This window comes from Gymnoscopelus microlampas, assembly GCF_963454915.1.
Source record: "Gymnoscopelus microlampas genome assembly, chromosome: 12".
Taxonomy (NCBI): domain Eukaryota; kingdom Metazoa; phylum Chordata; class Actinopteri; order Myctophiformes; family Myctophidae; genus Gymnoscopelus; species Gymnoscopelus microlampas.
In genome coordinates this window covers 30080148-30097690 of record NC_139949.1, presented here as the reverse complement: position 1 = coordinate 30097690, position 17543 = coordinate 30080148, and the positions used below count along the sequence as shown (strand labels likewise).

Genomic DNA, 17543 nt, shown 5'->3' with positions numbered 1-17543 from the left:
AACATCTAATCTCCGGCACCGTTGGCCCGATCGCAGCGAAACTTTGCACACACACTCCCTGGATGCCAATTCCGAACTTCTGCCCCCATTTCTTTTTTCACATGGGCCTGTTATAGCGCCACCAGGAGGCAGATCCTGAGCACTTTTCCTAGTTATGTTATGGTTCACCGTTAGACACACTGATTTGGGCTGGACAATATGATGAAATTATTCTGACCAAAGAATCGGTTCAGAGAGGATTTAGTTTTCAATTGAAAGTTAAAGTCAAAGTGTGCTTGGTTTCTGATTCACTCATGCACACAATCACAAAGGTTAAGTAGGAACAAGTAATTGTCCAATTTGTCCCTGCTGTGTGCGACCGAACTGTCTATTAGCAAAGGAGATGTTGTACAATTATTTGGGCTTTTATGCCTTACTGGATAGCACAGTGAAGAGTGGCAGGAAACAGGGAGAGAGATGGGGAGTGACACGCACAAAGGTTGCTAGGCTCAGGTATCGAACCCGCGACTCGCTGTCAGCCTGCAATAATTTAACAATAGCGTCCGCGGAGCAGACAAAACCACGGAAAGATATTCACATTTTAACTTACTCTTTCATCATAGAAACAAGTGGGCTTATAACCAAAACGATCCATGTTCTCTGGGAGAAGTGGTGTTAGTGTTCCGTGTAGAAATATTGTTAGTGGGAATGAAAACATAGTCGCACCACTGGAAGTGATGCGCTGAAGGCAGACCAAAACCCCGGTTTCCTTGCGCACGGGTGCTACGTCAACTTCCTCCCAGAGCCAACTGAGATAGTCAAAAACAGCAGAGGGCGCTGTTTTTCCTTTTCATTTGTCGATGGGTTCCCAGATTTGTACAATCTTAATGTTAACGGGAATACGCATACTAAAGGTGTGTGTGAGAGAGAGAGAGAGAGCAGGATAAGAGCCTAATTTGTAGATCGTGAATTATAGATAGAAAGAGGTACATTACGAGAAAGATAGGGTTAATGAAGGTTTACTTACGTAGCCGTGGCGAGATGTTTTGAGTAGGGGGTGCTGTGTGCTAGATATACCCCTATGCATGCTTGAGCACCATGGACAGCGACGCTGTCGCAAAACACACTCCATCCAAGTTTTTAACCATACTAGTTTTTACTAGACATGGACATTGGCGTTTTAATATGCTTTATTGACACACACACATCAAGTCAAAACACAATATATTAATACATGCATACTGTTTAGTTCATTCTTAAGCTCCTTGGGGTGCGGCACCTGGGGACTAAAAAGCCAATCTTAATTACTTCCTGTAAACGAAAACGTACTGCGTGATGACATAGACACACTTTCATGAATATAAATGAATCTTGATTACATCCACCTGTATGATTCCCATAGCTGCACATTCCTCCAAACACAGCTGATCTTAATTACAGAACTACTCCGTTTTGAATCTCATTCAAGATGACGTCCAGACGGTGTATTACTCATTGTAAACTTAATCAGCACACTGAAATATGTATCTGAAAACATTTTAGGTTAGAAATAAGCAACTTGGTAACAAACATTCTGCGCAGTCTCTATCCCTTGGCCAGCCTGATCTTGCAGGTTACAAACACTAGCACTGCGCACCTCGTGACTGAGGTTCTACCATGCCATTCCATCTGATAGGTTGCGAGGCCGTTTCAGACTGAAACTTCAAAATAAAATGACCAAAAATGTCATTGCACTGGACCTTTAATCACTGTCAGAAATCCAGCCTTCCGCCTTAGCGTTAGCTAGGAGTCCAGGAAATATCGCTTAGACTGGATTACTTGAAAGTTTCATGTAATGTTTCGAATTAAGTTGACGTCATGATGAAAGCATTCCTTTTTTACTAACCAAACACTGTTGATTATAAGCAGATCATATCCCAACCACTTTCAATCTCTTTGCACCTCTACAGGTGGAAATATTCTGGACATCTGATGACCACCACTTAATAATTACATCCTGAAATCGGCTGGATCTCTTAATTCTCCAGAGATTCAATGCAAGGTAATCAGAAATAGCCTTTTTAAGTGCCTCAAATTTCAAAATGTTTTATATTATGAAATCATGTATGCAAGTCCCAAGCTCCACTTTTCTCTGCAGCTGATGAGCTAATGAATCTGTATTTGCTTATAGAACTTATCCATCTCCTTCTCCTCCATTATTCACTGTTTTCATTATTATTGCTGGGTCAGAACGGTATGTGTGTGTGTGTGTAAATGGTAAATGGTGCATTTATATAGCGCTTCTATCCGAAGCGCTTTACATTGATTGTGCCATTAACCCATGCAATTAGGGGTTCAGTGTCTTGCTCAAGGACACTTCGACACTAACTCTAGGGGAGCACCCCAGCCCGGGATCGAACTGGGAACCTTGCGGTTTTCCAGTTCACTCTACCTGGCCACTCTACCCCGGAGCCACTGCCGCTCCTGCACAAAATGCCACAAATGCCCCCCATTTGGATCACACATTGAGAGGCCTCTGATCAACACAAAGCCAAAAAACGTTTTTACTTACACCCATAGGGGCCACACGTTCTTCAAATGGCACCGTTTGTTGCTGAGTAAAAAAAAAAAGTCATTCTTTTCAGCTGTCATTTTGTGTCCAGCACCAGCAACAAACTGGATTTGCATAACCCATTGTTTTGAACTGTTTATTGCTGAAACAAGGCACAGATGGTCTTGTGAGTCATGTGACACTGTCAAACAGGGTTTTCATACCTGCCTCTACCTGTAATTGCCTTCACAAATTTGTGGGAGGGCCTATGTCTTACAAAAACGCCACATATAATGAACGCAATATCCAATCATAGCCAAATTTGAATGGCATGTTGAGGGGCCCCGTTTTCACTTCTGCCCCATAAGGTCCGCTACAAACACAAACAATTGCACTGTCTGTCGTACAAATTATATCACCGGCTTCACCAACCCCATGACTGGCGAAGGCATGGCTAGGCAACTATCAAATTATAACTACACATTTTTGTCAAATACCAGATACAGTATGTACAGTAAGAAACAACACCTGGGAACGCTCAGTGTTCATGTATATAAAATGTAGTTTTTCTTCATTCATTTACTTGCAGGGACCTGTCATTCAAGAGAATAATGGTTGACTTTGGCACTTGTTGGACAGCAAGATGTATAGGTAACTTACAGCTAAGTTTAATAGTGTGTTTCCATGCAGGAATGAGTACTGGCACTTTTAGATCGAAATATGGCCAGTCAGACACGCAAATCTGCTACATAATTTCTACAAGAAAAGGGGTGCACCGCAGAGTGTATATCTTTGTCAGGCTGGGTGGCCTACCCACTGATGTCCAAGAGACAGAATGCGACATTAGCAGGGATGATGTGTGTCATTTCATCAACCCAAAAAGTATGTACTTATGTTGTTAGATCCATGCCCTTGCATATAGTAAACATTATGTAGGTAAAATGACTGGTTATGTCATGGCAGGAGTGCGCTGACTAGAATCTGTGTGTTAATAATGTGTTTTTAGGTGAGGTGTTGTAATGTTCAAGAGTAAAGCTGTCGTCCTATGATAGTGGCATTGTAACAAAGACTTACAGAGTGGTTGAATAATTGCAACTGTTTGTCGTAGCAGCACTGGATGGCAGAAATTATTTTATGTATAATATTACATAGTGTGCTTCTTCACAGCTTGATAAAAGTCCATTTCTCTGTGTCCGGAGTGGGCAAATGCATGTGCGTATCATAGGTGCATAGGATATGAGGTTGTTTAGCAAAGTCATCTGCCATGTTGAACATAAGTGATGTGTTGAACATGATGTGTTGAAATTGATGCCCGTTAAACTCGGATGAATGTTCACTGGCTGTCAGTGTTTCTGTCTTTCCTCCTATTGCTCTGAAAGTGATTCCAATAATATTGTTCGCCAATCGTTGTTGGTGTGGAGTCTTCCATCCACTTGTATTGTTATCGTTATACTGTAGTTACTGTGGGGGGCCTGTTACAGTTAAAATCACAGCCTTTGAAATCGACTGGTGATATAAAGACAATTGTATATACTAGACCGGTGGGTAGCAGCCACATAAATCGTAAACGATGTAAGTTGGGAACGATGCAAGTTGGGAATCCATGCCCCACCCGGTTATGCAATACTCGTGCCTGTTGTCAGAGTAGTCGCTGTACCCATTGTTAAGAGTGCCCAGTGAGGTAGCCGTTACCACAAAACTAATAATCAATGGCTTATTTTATAAATGGGCACCGGCCTACTCGGAAACGATGCAGGTCAGGAACGATGCAATTTGGGAATGCACACCCCACGCACTTATGCAATACCTGTTGTACTTGTACTTGTCAGAGTAACCATTGTACGCATTGTCAGAGTACCCAGTGTGGTACCAAATGATCCATTGACTAAATATGGAGCTACAGGGAATCGAGGATCCATGATATCGTCAGAAACATTGTGTTGATGACGTACATAGGCATAAATGGGAGACAGACAGACCGACCAGCAGACAGGAATATACAAACATTTCATACATTGCCCCGGAGTTCTATTGTGCACAAGCCGATGGGTTGGGTTGGCCAATCGGGGAAGCCAACACTTACACCCCCTCACAGACAAACATATTGCAGACATTTGTGGTTTGGTTTCTGGACAACTGCTGTTCGGACCAAAAGCCGCTTTTTCTGCCATGTAATCTCCCTGGTACAAGGCAGACGTCAACACTGTGTGTCCAGAGACTTCAGAATATACCGATATCAGCCAGTTTATGACGTCAGCCATCTATGACAATAAACCACTTGTGGACCACGCACAATGCAAGTTGGAATTGCATGTCCCACCTGTTTATGCTGTACGTTTATGCTGGTTGTACCTGTTGTTAGAGTACCCAATGCGGTATCCTCTAGCATACGACCGATCGCCTAAATATGGAGATAGGGATTGCTTGTTGTCCAAAACGGCTGATGTTGTGTTGATGACATATATGGGCATACACAAATGATGTTTTTTGTATCTTGGAAACTGTTGGTCAGATGAAATTGCCACTCGGAATTGCACACACCCTTGGGTCATCTGCGACATACATACCAAGTTTGAAGTTAAACGGTTGGACGTGACTTGAGTTATGCCCCAGACAGACAGACAGACAGACAGACAGACAGACAGACGTTTATGAAATGTATAGATGGATAACTGCTTCAGATGCTTCAACCTCGTCAGCATTGATGCACGATGGATGATACATTGATCGGATGTCTGTCAGTCACAGCTAAGAAACCAGTCTGTCTATCCACCTTGCAGCATGTTGAACTGTGCCACATGGTGCTTCGATCATTAATCTCACAATACTTAGCATTTAAAATTGGGTGCAGCTGTTTACATTTTAATAACCTTGCTAGATACTGTACATTTGTCATAGTTATATTATAAAAATATCAGTTCAGGTTTCTCTTCTCTGGATTGAATTGTTTGTTATTGCTTGTGACTGCATTACTTTGTGTTACTTTTCACACATGTGTACAACTACAAACAATCAAACACAGAGACACTTACTGTATGCATGTACACTGTACCTAACCAGCAGTAAATGGAACAGAGAAGGGCCACCTGGTTCCTGTGTGTTTTCAAAGAGCTTTACTTTTAGGGCGAGCCTCTCCACTTAGTTAAACAAAAGGGCCTCCGTGTTGGTCCTCTAGATAAACACACTTTCCTGAGAAAACACGGACACGGTTACACTTTAACCTGCCCAGGGAGGCCACGGCTACATCCTCCCGGACAGTTTAGGTCAGACTGGGCTACAGTTCAGACCCACAGCGAGAATCATGCGCTGCACGTGAAGCCATGCTGGCCTGGCAGACAATGGGGCCTTTGAGAGCCACAGCCCCCCCTCCCCGGCACTCAGTACAGTCAGTGCACTGTCTCTCTGGGGCTTGGGTGTCGCTCCCCATCCCTGTAGTACTCCCCTAGAGCTGACCAGCTGGCTTCCAGGCCCTGGGATGCGAGGGTAGCAGCACAGAGGAGTTACAGTCAAAGTTCACTGCAGCTTTAGCCAAGGTCAGGCCAGCAGAGAGCCCGACAGAGGAGTTCAGCTCAGCCAAGTTCAGCCCATTCCAACATAAATAAGCCCTATGCAGATAAGCTTTGCTTCATTTCATCCCTCCTCAACCCAACCCAGCCATGATAAGCTCACCTCAGTAGTGTCCTGGACCTCCCCAGTCCAATCCAGGGGCAGGCTTTCATAAAGGTTTTTATTATTTCTACGGTAAAAGGAGCATTTACGCATAACAAATTCACAGTAAAAATGTAAGCGTAATAATGGACCCACAAATGAGTTATAACCGGCCTTAAGATCCATTTGTATGCCTTATGCCTTAACCACATTAACTCTGGCGTCGCTATTTTGGGTAAAAATTGGGTAAAAAGTAATACTTGTAGATGGGCTATTTTCGCTATTTGTCATATAATGAAGTATATATAGTAGCCTGGTAAACCCTCCCTCCGGAAATCTCATTTCCATTTGATTCCAGGAGTGAGTCTGGCATGATTTCCCATTGTGGGAGTTTCTAGCGGAATTACCAGCAAACCGAGCCTATCAGCGTCGTCGCACATCGTTCTGTGATTGACAGCGACAGTTGGCCAATCAGGTGGCGAGTTCGAGTGAGCCCGAATGAAGCTGAGTGCAGCCTGAGTGCCGCCGACAAAAGACGAACGGCAGCCATTGTTGTTGTCCAAGTGCCTTCACTTCTTAGTTTCGTTCTTAAAACGGTCTCAAACTTCTTTTTTGAGGCACGGAATTTACTATTAAGATATCGTTTGGATAGAATTTAGTTGTTTAACTTCATATATGTGGTCAATTAATCATGACAGAGCCTATTTAAAAATATAAATTTAGAGAACCGGCAGGGGCGGGGAGTGACACGCATGTATCCCAATAAGGCAACCTATTTTGGGCATGGCCGTCTCAAAAGTCCCGTTGCGTCACATAGTCTGGAGGTGGTAAAAATGAACTGCTGATTGGCTGAAGGGGAAAAACGATCATTGGCTGAAGGGGTTGTCAGTCAATGGTATTACTCCCGCCCAACTCCAGAACACAGCCAATATTGCAGAATGGGCGTTCATGCCAGACTCACTCCTGAAATCAAATGGAAATGAGATTTCCGGAGGGAGGGTTTACCAGGCTATATATATAGAGCTTATGTGATTAGACTCTTACACCCCGTTTCTCACCTACATACAGCTATGTGCATTTTATTGGCACCATACAGCTATGTGCATTTTATTGGCACCAGGAATTAAACCAGCTCCAACTTTGATTTCAGCATACACAGTGTATTTTTATTGATGTAAATATGTTACCTTTCTTATTGTTCATAGTGATAAATGTACCCAATTTGGCCATTTACGCCAAGGGGCAAACCCGCTTCGCTGGAATTGAAACTCACTTCCGGGTTCTCGTTCAGCCTGCTGTTCCTAATAATGGCCCAGCAGATGTCGCTATTTCACCTTCTCTGGTAGCAATACATTATAATCTCAATACGAGTCAAGATTTTGGGAGAACTTTACACTTGGTTTTATTACCTTAGTAAACCTCCTCATAAACACTATGTTTTCAATCGCTATGTTTTAAAGTCTTTTTTAAATCATCACGATATGCGTTTAGTAAATTATGGTCCCATTATTTTTTGTATTAATGATGAAGTAGGGTATGTTTCTAGGGTTTCTACTGGTTCTACCGAGTAAAGACCCGCCCTCGCTGCGGTTGCAGCCAATAGCATTCATTTCCGTTAGCATTTCGGACTGGTTATAGAAAGATGGCGGATTTGAAATTGCTGAAAAATAGGCTTCATTTACGGTCTGTACAAACCAACTCTGTCCATTCTTTTATCACGGTCTATGATTTATACGCTGTTAAATCCACACTAACAATTTTACTATGAGGACTACTATGTATAATTTATTACCAGAAGGCACCTTGAGTTGGTACCTTGTTCTTATGATTTGAAATGTGAGATTGAAAGCATGTCTGTTATTATAAGATGTGCATTAGGTTCCACTATGTTAATCTGATTAAACTGATGAAAAATAAGCACAGTATATTTACAGCAATATAAAAATTCACACATGAAGGTACCAAAATCGAGGTTGAATCTGGTTTAATTCCATGCGCCAGTCATTGCACATAGTTGCAGTGATAATACATTGGAATGCTGCTTGACGATCACTGTTCCAGTCTCCAGAGGTGTAAAGTAACAAGTACATTTACTCAAGTACTGTACTTTTAGGTACAATTTTTAGGTATTTTTACTTTACTGGAGTATATTCAGTACTTTTACTTCTACTCCACTACATCTCAAAGGCAAATATTGTACTCCACTACAATTATTTGAAAACTGTAGTTACTAGCTACTTTGTAGATTTTGATTATTATTACAAAACATACATTATCCACTTCAGCCCTATATACATTTCGTTTGAAAATAACCGATCTACAAGCTCACAATGCGTGAGCTTGTGCTATCTTCTGCTATTTTCAAAAGATTTTGTATACATTTGAAAACTTGTGAAATGGGACTTTAAGTACATTTTGATACCAATACTTTTGTACTTTTACTCAAGTAAAATTTTAATTCCGGACTTTTACTTGTAACAGAGTATTTCTACATTGCAGTATTGACACTTTTACTTAAGTAAAAAAAATTTAGTACTTTTTCCACCACTGCCAGTCTCCCTGTGACTGATCCATGCTCAGACCATGGTTGTACTGAGTTCACCCAGTCATTATTATTCACTACGTCTCTCTCCCTCTTTACAGTATGTGGTTTGCTCTATGGTGATAGGAGACAACTTACAGTAGTGCTGTATATTCATTACAGTAGTACAGGAGCAGTCAGTGGTGGAAAAAATACTACTTTTTTTCTTCTTACTTAAGTACAGTTATCAATACTGCAACGTAGAACTACTCTGTTACAAGTAAAATTAAGGTATTTAAAACTTACTTGAGTAAAAGTACAAAAGTATTGGTATCAAAATGTACTTAAGCTTGTAGCTTGTCAATTCAACTTTGAAGCCATTATTGACTTTACAGAGTTACTAGTGAATGAGACAATAACATTAATTACAAAAAAAAGAAGGGGGAGGGGAAAAAAGAGCGGCAAGGCTTGTGAGATTGACCAATAATTAACATTTCCACAGCTGAAACAATGAATAAAGGGTTCTTATCTTCCTGGCCGATGATGTACATAAATGTGTAGTTATGCCGAGCTGCTGCCTCCCCCCCGCACAGCAGTAGTCGTGTAAACAGAGAGAGCTCCAGAGGAATGCCGGACTCTGTGACCTCACGCCCCGAGCGCTGTTACAGTGCATTGAGTTCAGCTGAAACAGCCCACCCCATGCTGCGCCCCCAAAGCTCCGCCTCACCCTGCCCCAGCCTGAGGCCCCTCAGGGTGGAAAAAACACACCTCTTTCACCCGACACCATACACACACACACACACACACACACACACACACACACACACACACACACACACACACACACACACACACACACACACACACACACACACACACACACATTACTATACTTGTGAGCACATAAAAATTCTAGGACGGTATTGAAAATAGCCTTTTGTACAAAATTGTAGAGCGGCTATTTTTCGGTACGTGACACTGCCGTGCAACTAACTTCAAAGCCAGGCATAAGTCCAACCCTTAAACCTAACTTCTAAATGCTTAAACCTAACCTCACCTGAATAATTTCCTAATTGTACTGTAAGCCTAACTCTAAAAAACATGAAACATTTCTCTTGTGAGGAAGGTCTTCGCAATGTCTTATTTCTCGAATTCTACTATGCTCGTGGGGACATTTGGTCCTCACAAGTATAGTAATACAAGTGCGCGCACACACACACACACACGCGCACACACACGCACACGCACACGCACACGCACACACACACGTCTTTAGTGATCCTTTTCTTCACCACCCCAGCTGTCAGAGCAGCTAGTTCCTGTAGTTTCGAGAGTTTCCAGCCATCTCAGTTTAAAGAATCTAGAGGCCTGACCCTCTGCTTCAGAACCTCCATGATTCTGTAAGAGAACTACTGCATCTTTTGAACCCCTGCTAACTACAACACACACTAGGTGAGCTTAGATTGTTACACAATAAACATGGGCTGCATTAACAACTAATTAAACAATGCAGACTGATTAAAATGTACACATAATTTTGTATTTTTTCAAGCATCTTGTCTTGACATCTTGTCAAACGTTTTAGTTATCTGCTCCATGCTCTACTTAAGGGCGTAGAGGTTTTGAGAGGTATAAAATGAGGCAGATATGATCTATAAGTTCTGGTGTACTGAGGGTGTTTTCATAAAAAAGAAAAGAAAAGCAAGGTCAGAGAGTGTTTTCTGCAAACAGGCTAAGTCTGTTCATAAAAAAAAAAAAAAAAAAAAAAAAACTTGAATGGTTGTATGATGAAACGGTTAGTTGTAGGCGCATGGTGCCCCCTGCAGGAGTAATAACAGAAGAGAGAGTACACAGTAAAATCCTCAGTGTTCATTTAACTCTGAGAATGAAAAGATGGACCTGGTACAATCTTGCTGTGTAAGATGAGGTTGAGATTAGACACATGCACACACATGGACCCAGCCCACATACACATTCAGTGTGTCGAGAACACGTTCACATGGACCCACATCCCAGCCCACATACACATTCAGTGTGTTTAGAACACGTTCACATGGACCCACTCCCCAGCCCACATACACATTCAGTGTGTCTAGAACATGTTCACATGGACCCACGTCCCAGCCCACACACACATTCAGTGTGTTTAGAACACGTTCACATGGACCCACTCCCCAGCCCACATACACATTCAGTGTGTTTAGAACACGTTCACATGGACCCACTCCCCAGCCCACACACACACATTCAGTGTGTCTAGAACACGTTCACATGGACCCACGTCCCAGCCTACAGTACATACACATTCTAGAACACGTTCACATGGACCCACGTCCCAGCCCACATACACATTCTAGAACACGTTCACATTGACCCACGTCCCAGCCCACATACAAATTCTAGAACACGTTCACATGGACCCACGTCCCAGCCCACATACACATTCACGTTCACATGGACCCACGTCCCAGCCCACATACACATTCTAGAACACGTTCACATGGACCCACGTCCCAGCCCACATACACATTCTAGAACACGTTCACATGGACCCACGTCCCAGCCCACATACACATTCACGTTCACATGGACCCACGTCCCAGCCCATAAAGATCAAATGGTTATCTGCCAGCTCTAACCTAACCTAACCTTTATTCAAATGTAGTCATTAGCTCAAATTCCCTTTTCAACGCACATCATCCTAAGAGAGAGGCAGCTGTTTACCAGTAATGAATGATGAATCTTCAATGAGAGGTTACAGTCATTACACCATATGAATGCCTATCACAGACACTGATTATGATGAGAATACAAAGTCGGCGAGCCTTACACACTAGTGCATCACTGCATTGGATGAGGATGCACATACTGTATGTGCATGCACACACAAGCATGCACGCACGCGCACACACTCTCATACAATCACAGTTAGCCCTTGTCTGAGGAAACTAGGAGCTGTCTGGTGCCATAGCAACCAATGCGGATATCCCACCCTTCCTCCATCAAGAGGAATGAGAAGAGAGAATGAGAGAGAAAAAAAGAAGGTGGCAATGACAGATTGACAATAACCTAATGACATTGAGGAAGGGCAGAGGAACACTGTCTAATCCACTGTCAGCTTTCTCTGTCTCCCTGTCTGCCTGTCTGCCTGTCTGCCTGTCTGCCTGTCCGCCTGTCTGTCTGCCTGTCTATCAATTCATTGATTGATCGTGCCAGACAAATTATTACAATTGAAGCAAGGAAAGGGGATGTTTTTAATTGGAGACATGAAATTGTATAGAGCACAGATTAGGAGACATTAAGAGTAGGGATGGAGCTGCATAAAAAAGGTCAGGAGGACAAACTGATGGAGAAAGACCGAAATAGAAGGGAGGGGACGAAGAAAAGTGGTACGGCTTGCCACTGTCAGGGACATCTGTTTTGGCGCAGGGAGTCACAAGATGGGAACTCAGACGGTGCCGCAGTCTACAGTATATAAGCCAAGCCTTTTCCACTTGAACTGAACTGCATTCCTACATGTAGCATTTGTTGGGTTCAAATGCTGCATTTTGTCATGAAATGTTTGACCTAAATGCTCGCAATAATGGCTTTTGCTCATCATCAGATTTGAATATTAGACTCTCCGTCGCTGTCCATTGTATCGCAGATAAAATGATGTACTTAATAGATTTTCGTTTTTAAGGCGTGAGCTTGCTATGCGGCAGTCAGTGAGAACAACTAAATGTCAGTCATCACTATTACAAGCAGGTGCTAGGTTTGACAAACAGAAACAGCCCACTTTTCTCTTTCTTTCAGCACTCATCCTTGTCATACCATGACATGTCTCTCTTGTGTCCTTTAGGTGGCTGTGTAAACCCATGGACAGGGAAGGAGAAAAGTGCCAACCGTCTAACATGGTAAGTTCAACGTTCTGTTCACCAAACTTCACTTCCAGGGCTGGCCTGCAGGTGGAAGTCACAGCTCCCATTTCCAAAAGCTGCTACCCATTGAGTTTGTGGAGTAACAGCACCGAAGCAAACAGAAACTCTGAGCCCTTATGCCTAACTGAAAGCATGATGCAGCAGACTATTGGACGCCCAGTGTAGTGTGAGAGAGAGAGAGCGAGAGAGAGAGAGAAAGTAATAAAATATCACCAGGGAAGGAAATTACCTCAGCTACACACACACACACACACACACACACACACACACACACACACACACACACACACACACACACACACACACACACACACACACACACACACACACTCCCATGCAAAGAATGACAGTTGTGTTGGCATGTCCAGTGAGTCAGCAGCATACCAGCCCTAGTACAATCAATCAAAACCACTTAACTGTACACCGTTGAGATGTGTGCTGTTTGTGCGTTTTCTTTGGCGCCTGAAGACCACATGAAGAAGTGAGTCACTGCCCTGCTATGGCCTACATGTTGTGGTGGTGTCTACTCTATGGAGCCTATGTGGTATTTCAAACAAATTGCTGCTAAGACTGTTGTCCTGAGGTGTGCTACACTGTAGGAGTTTTTCTAGTTGAGTCTACTCTGTCAGAGAGGGTTGAATGGACTGAGACTAGGCCATGACTCTGCTGGATTATAGTTCACTTCCACTCTGCAGAGCCAGAGACATGTACTGTAGATGGACATTCAATTGGCCCTGGTGCCCGTGTGACTGTACCAGTGTCCATCCATCTTCTTCACGGGTGCTGTATCATTTTAAACGACCACACACAACCTTTCCCCTACCCGTTTATCCTGCAACAAACCGTATAGTGGGAGTACATTTACAAACAGTTGTATGTATCAAGCAAGAAGTATAGACTTCGCAGCGAGGTTCCGGAAGTAAAGGTCACATTCCTTTTCCTCCGTAGTGGATTTAATTATCAGCTATTATAATGTCATAACAATCCAATGTAGACTTGCCGTTAGGATCCTGGTTGTAACATGGTCCTATATGCTCCTGTAGAAGCCACACATCTGTATGCAATCACTCTAGTGTTCAACATGCGATCTCACTGAGAAATACTTCATTACCCACAACACTAAAGCTACATCTGGTAATGTCGACGTATCTGATTGGTGATGCCCACGTTCGTATGGCAATGTTTCCGAACCCATTCATTCAGTCGGGACATTTTCAAATGAACCAAAGAGGAATTCCTATCAGGCAATAATGTTGCAAATTCTTATCTGATCTTGAGCAGAATGCATACATTCTAAATGCAACTTTAATGGTACAGCAAAAAAACTAAACACATAATTGTTCCTGCATAATCTCTCCTTGTGACTCTGTTGCCAAAACATACTAGTTAGCCTAACATTTTATTTCTACCCATTGAGTGATTATATAAGTCTGCATCAGCGCTTTCTGTGAAGTGTACAATTAGAGTTTTGCAGAATTGAAAAAGGAGTGATTGTTCCAGCTGAGGAACAATCACGAGCAAGCCGAGCATGGGCTCGTCTTAATGGACTGCTTTGGTTCCCATATCACCCCTGAAAATGTACAATTTACGCATTTAGCAGATGCTCTTATCCAGCGTGACTTACAAAGTGCAAGAAAGATTGAAGTGAGTAGCTTGAACCTCAGTAAACGGAGTGCAAACAATTAAGTTCTACGAAGTAACTATAGTATGCCAGGTAAACCTGGCATCTGTCTAAGAACCACATGTTATCCAAATAACATTGTACGTAGCAAACCGTGTGTCCTCATTGCATCCTCACCCAAACCTCAGCTGGAACACTGAAAGAATCACCCCCAGAGGTGGCCTGTCAACTCCAGTGTCTGCTCAGTCAATCACAGCTGTAGAAGAAAAGCTCCTACATGGTCTGGCACCAAGTAGCAGCTAGGCCTGGGGTAGTTAGGATTTTTCGGAACCGCGGTAAAAAAAAAGAAGCATTGTTTACAGGCGGTTTGGCGGTTAACCGCAATAAATCTGTGATACAGGTACAAAAGCTACTGATCGCGTCGAACGCATATCCAAACGAATCATCACAGCATTCATCATTCCAGGGAAACCCTGCCCCCACAGTCATCATAGCTTACTCCACAACTGAAGAAGGACAAAGCGCAGTTCTACAACAAGCTCAAGCAGGCAATTGAAAGAGTCCAGCCACATAACTTCTTGGCCGTCCTAGCTGGGCGACCTCAACACACATCTCGGCCCAAAAGATGCACTGTTCCCTCACAACGAACTGACCAATGACAATGGACAACGCATGTTAGAGATTATGGAGGAACACCAATTGCTGGCCACCAACACAATGTTCCAAAAGAAGCGGGGGGAGCTGTAGACATGGATGTCACCACACAACACGACACACCAGATCGGCTACATCCTAAACACGCAGGAAATGGAGGAGAAGGGTCACTAACAGTGAGGCATATGGGTCCTTCAGCTCACTCTGCTCAGACCACAGGATGGTCACTGCAACAGTGAGGCTGAGCCTGAGGGCACCATGGAAGGAGGAAGGTGAAATAAGAATGGAGTCAACTGCCAATGGACCCTCGGCTACAGGAACGCTATGCAGTGGAAATCAAGAACAGGTTCCAAGCACTGCAGGAGGTGGCGGTGGTGAGCACAACGGCCTGCTACCAAAGCTTTGCTGATGCAAAACAACCGAGAAGCTCCAGCAAGTTCCCAAAGCAAAGCGGAAGGAACACTGCAGAGCTCCAGACCCTGATGCTAGACATGAGGGTGTGGAGGGCAGAGGATTCAGGAGTTCCGAATTGGTGTTGGCTAGTCTTCACTCTCTTATCGCATCGCATGTGAATTTACATTAACCCATTAAGACCGGGAACGCATCTGTGTACCACTTAAACCATCATTTTATACTTTGGCTACTCAAAAATAGCAGATATACAGTGCCGTGCTATGAGCTTGTAGATCTGCTATTTTTGAAAAATCGTGAAATTGTGTGCAAATCTTATACATATTTTTTTAAAGCGAAAATATTTAAAATCTTTGCATCTGGCGGTCCCTGGAACGACATATTGGGGGGCCACAGCCAAATATATATCATTTTGGGGATCCTTGACGTGAAAAGGTTTGAGCAACACTGATATTAATTATAGCAACATAAGTGTTTCAGAATACTGTTAGGATTTAGAAGACATTTGTAGAATCGTATCTCGGGTTTTAATGGGTTAAGTGAATGACTGATGTGTGGATGTTACAATATACGCCCATGACGGTTTGACATAGAAGCTTTTAGTTTTCATTTAACCCTCCGCGTGTGAGTGCAGACTAATATGACCGTCATTTTATTGCCACCATTTTCTGCAAATGGGATGCTGAGGTCATTCATACAGTGCTGATTCATATTGATCATGTCTTTTGTGGTTAGGTCAGATGGTGGTGCAGGTAGAGCTTTGTAGTTTGTACAATTCAGGGTTGTTGAGTATTTCAAGTTCTGTCTCATGTAAGCCTTTACTTTATATAAGTGAAGTGGTTCTCAAAGTGGGGTTATGGAAGGGATTCCAGGGGGTCCCCAGAAAAATGTGTTAATCATCATCAAAATCAGTTGAACCACTTTAACCCTATATACATTGGCTATTTGAAAATAGCCAACAAGCCCAGAACGCGTTGCATCTGTTGGCTTGTACAGTACAAGCTCACAAAGTGTCTGCTATTTAAAAACAAAATCTTGGAAATTTTCTTTTTAGAACCATTTTAACAACCCAAATCTTGTATGGGGGTCCCTGGCACAAAATCTTTTCAGATGGGAGTCCGCAGCCAAATACACAATTTGGGGGTTCTTGACATGAAAACATTTGAGAACCACTGATATAGTGGATGGCCTGAAGACAATTATACACTTAACTTTAGTTCACTTAACTGTAATTCCAAGGCTGTATTTGTGTAGTATCGTGTGATGCAGTGATGTGTGTGTGATAAAATGTTACTCCTCTTCTCTCACTTTTAAATACGTGATCGTGCATCAATGAGGGATTGATTCTCATGTTGCAGAGGGCCACACCTTAACTGCAGCTCAGTTTGTTACAGTTGTATGCCATACAGAAGGAATTCATCCATCTACACTGTAGATCTGGGGTCTAACTCTTACCACATTTATTTACCCGTTACTGCGAAACTTACTGACCCCTTATACTGTAATTTATATTTTGATATACTATTACATTTGGTTAAAATGTAGTTTTCTATAATAATAATAAATAAAAAAAAACATTTATAACACCAAGCACTATATCATTCATGCAGAAAATAGATGGTAAGGATTTGCACAATTGTGTACCATTATGTAAACCTCTAGCTTTGTTGTGATAGCTCAGTATATAAAGGTCTGAAAAGTGTAACATACTATCAATGAAAAATACAGTAGAATCCTTCATCTCTAATATACTGTATGTGTGCTTATGGCATGTTACACATACAGTTGGAGTATCTTCCATCTTGTTCCTCTGTCAGTTGTATGAATTCATACACAGTATGTAATCAAATCCTGGTTTTGAATTGCAGACCGTAATGCCATATGCATCTGGGTTAGATATCGCTAATATTGTTTTATTGTTCTTCTACGTTCTGCTCAAAGCTCCACTGGGCCAGCAGCCACATATTTCACATTCTTACTGTTTATTCCTGGTCACGAGAAGAATGCCACTGCAGCCTCTTCTCACCAGCCTCACTCATGAGGACCTGGGAAAGACAAACCAAGCATTCTCTCCTGCTACACAGACATTCTGTGGAGAACACGTGAACACACTGTGTCGACTGTCTTTCAGTGCAGGGTGGTGTACAAGGAGTAGAGCCAGGCTATGATATATCGGTCTGGCTGATATATCGGCCATTATTTGACTTTTTTGACCACATCGTTATTATGTGTCATTCTAGGTGAAGGCTTTCAAAATTC

General features: G+C 42.6%; 1 long non-coding RNA gene across 1 annotated transcript in view; it reads left to right on the top strand.

Annotated features, from left to right (window-relative positions):
- Nucleotides 1-1926: 1926 nt before the first annotated feature.
- The window catches only part of LOC311056828, a 51695-nt gene continuing 36078 nt past the window's right edge, over nt 1927-17543 (top strand). Inside the window, exons 1-2 of the long non-coding RNA XR_014601910.1 lie at nt 1927-2020; nt 12520-12574. This is a non-coding gene — a long non-coding RNA (uncharacterized lncRNA). The remainder of the gene's footprint in view (nt 2021-12519; nt 12575-17543) is intronic.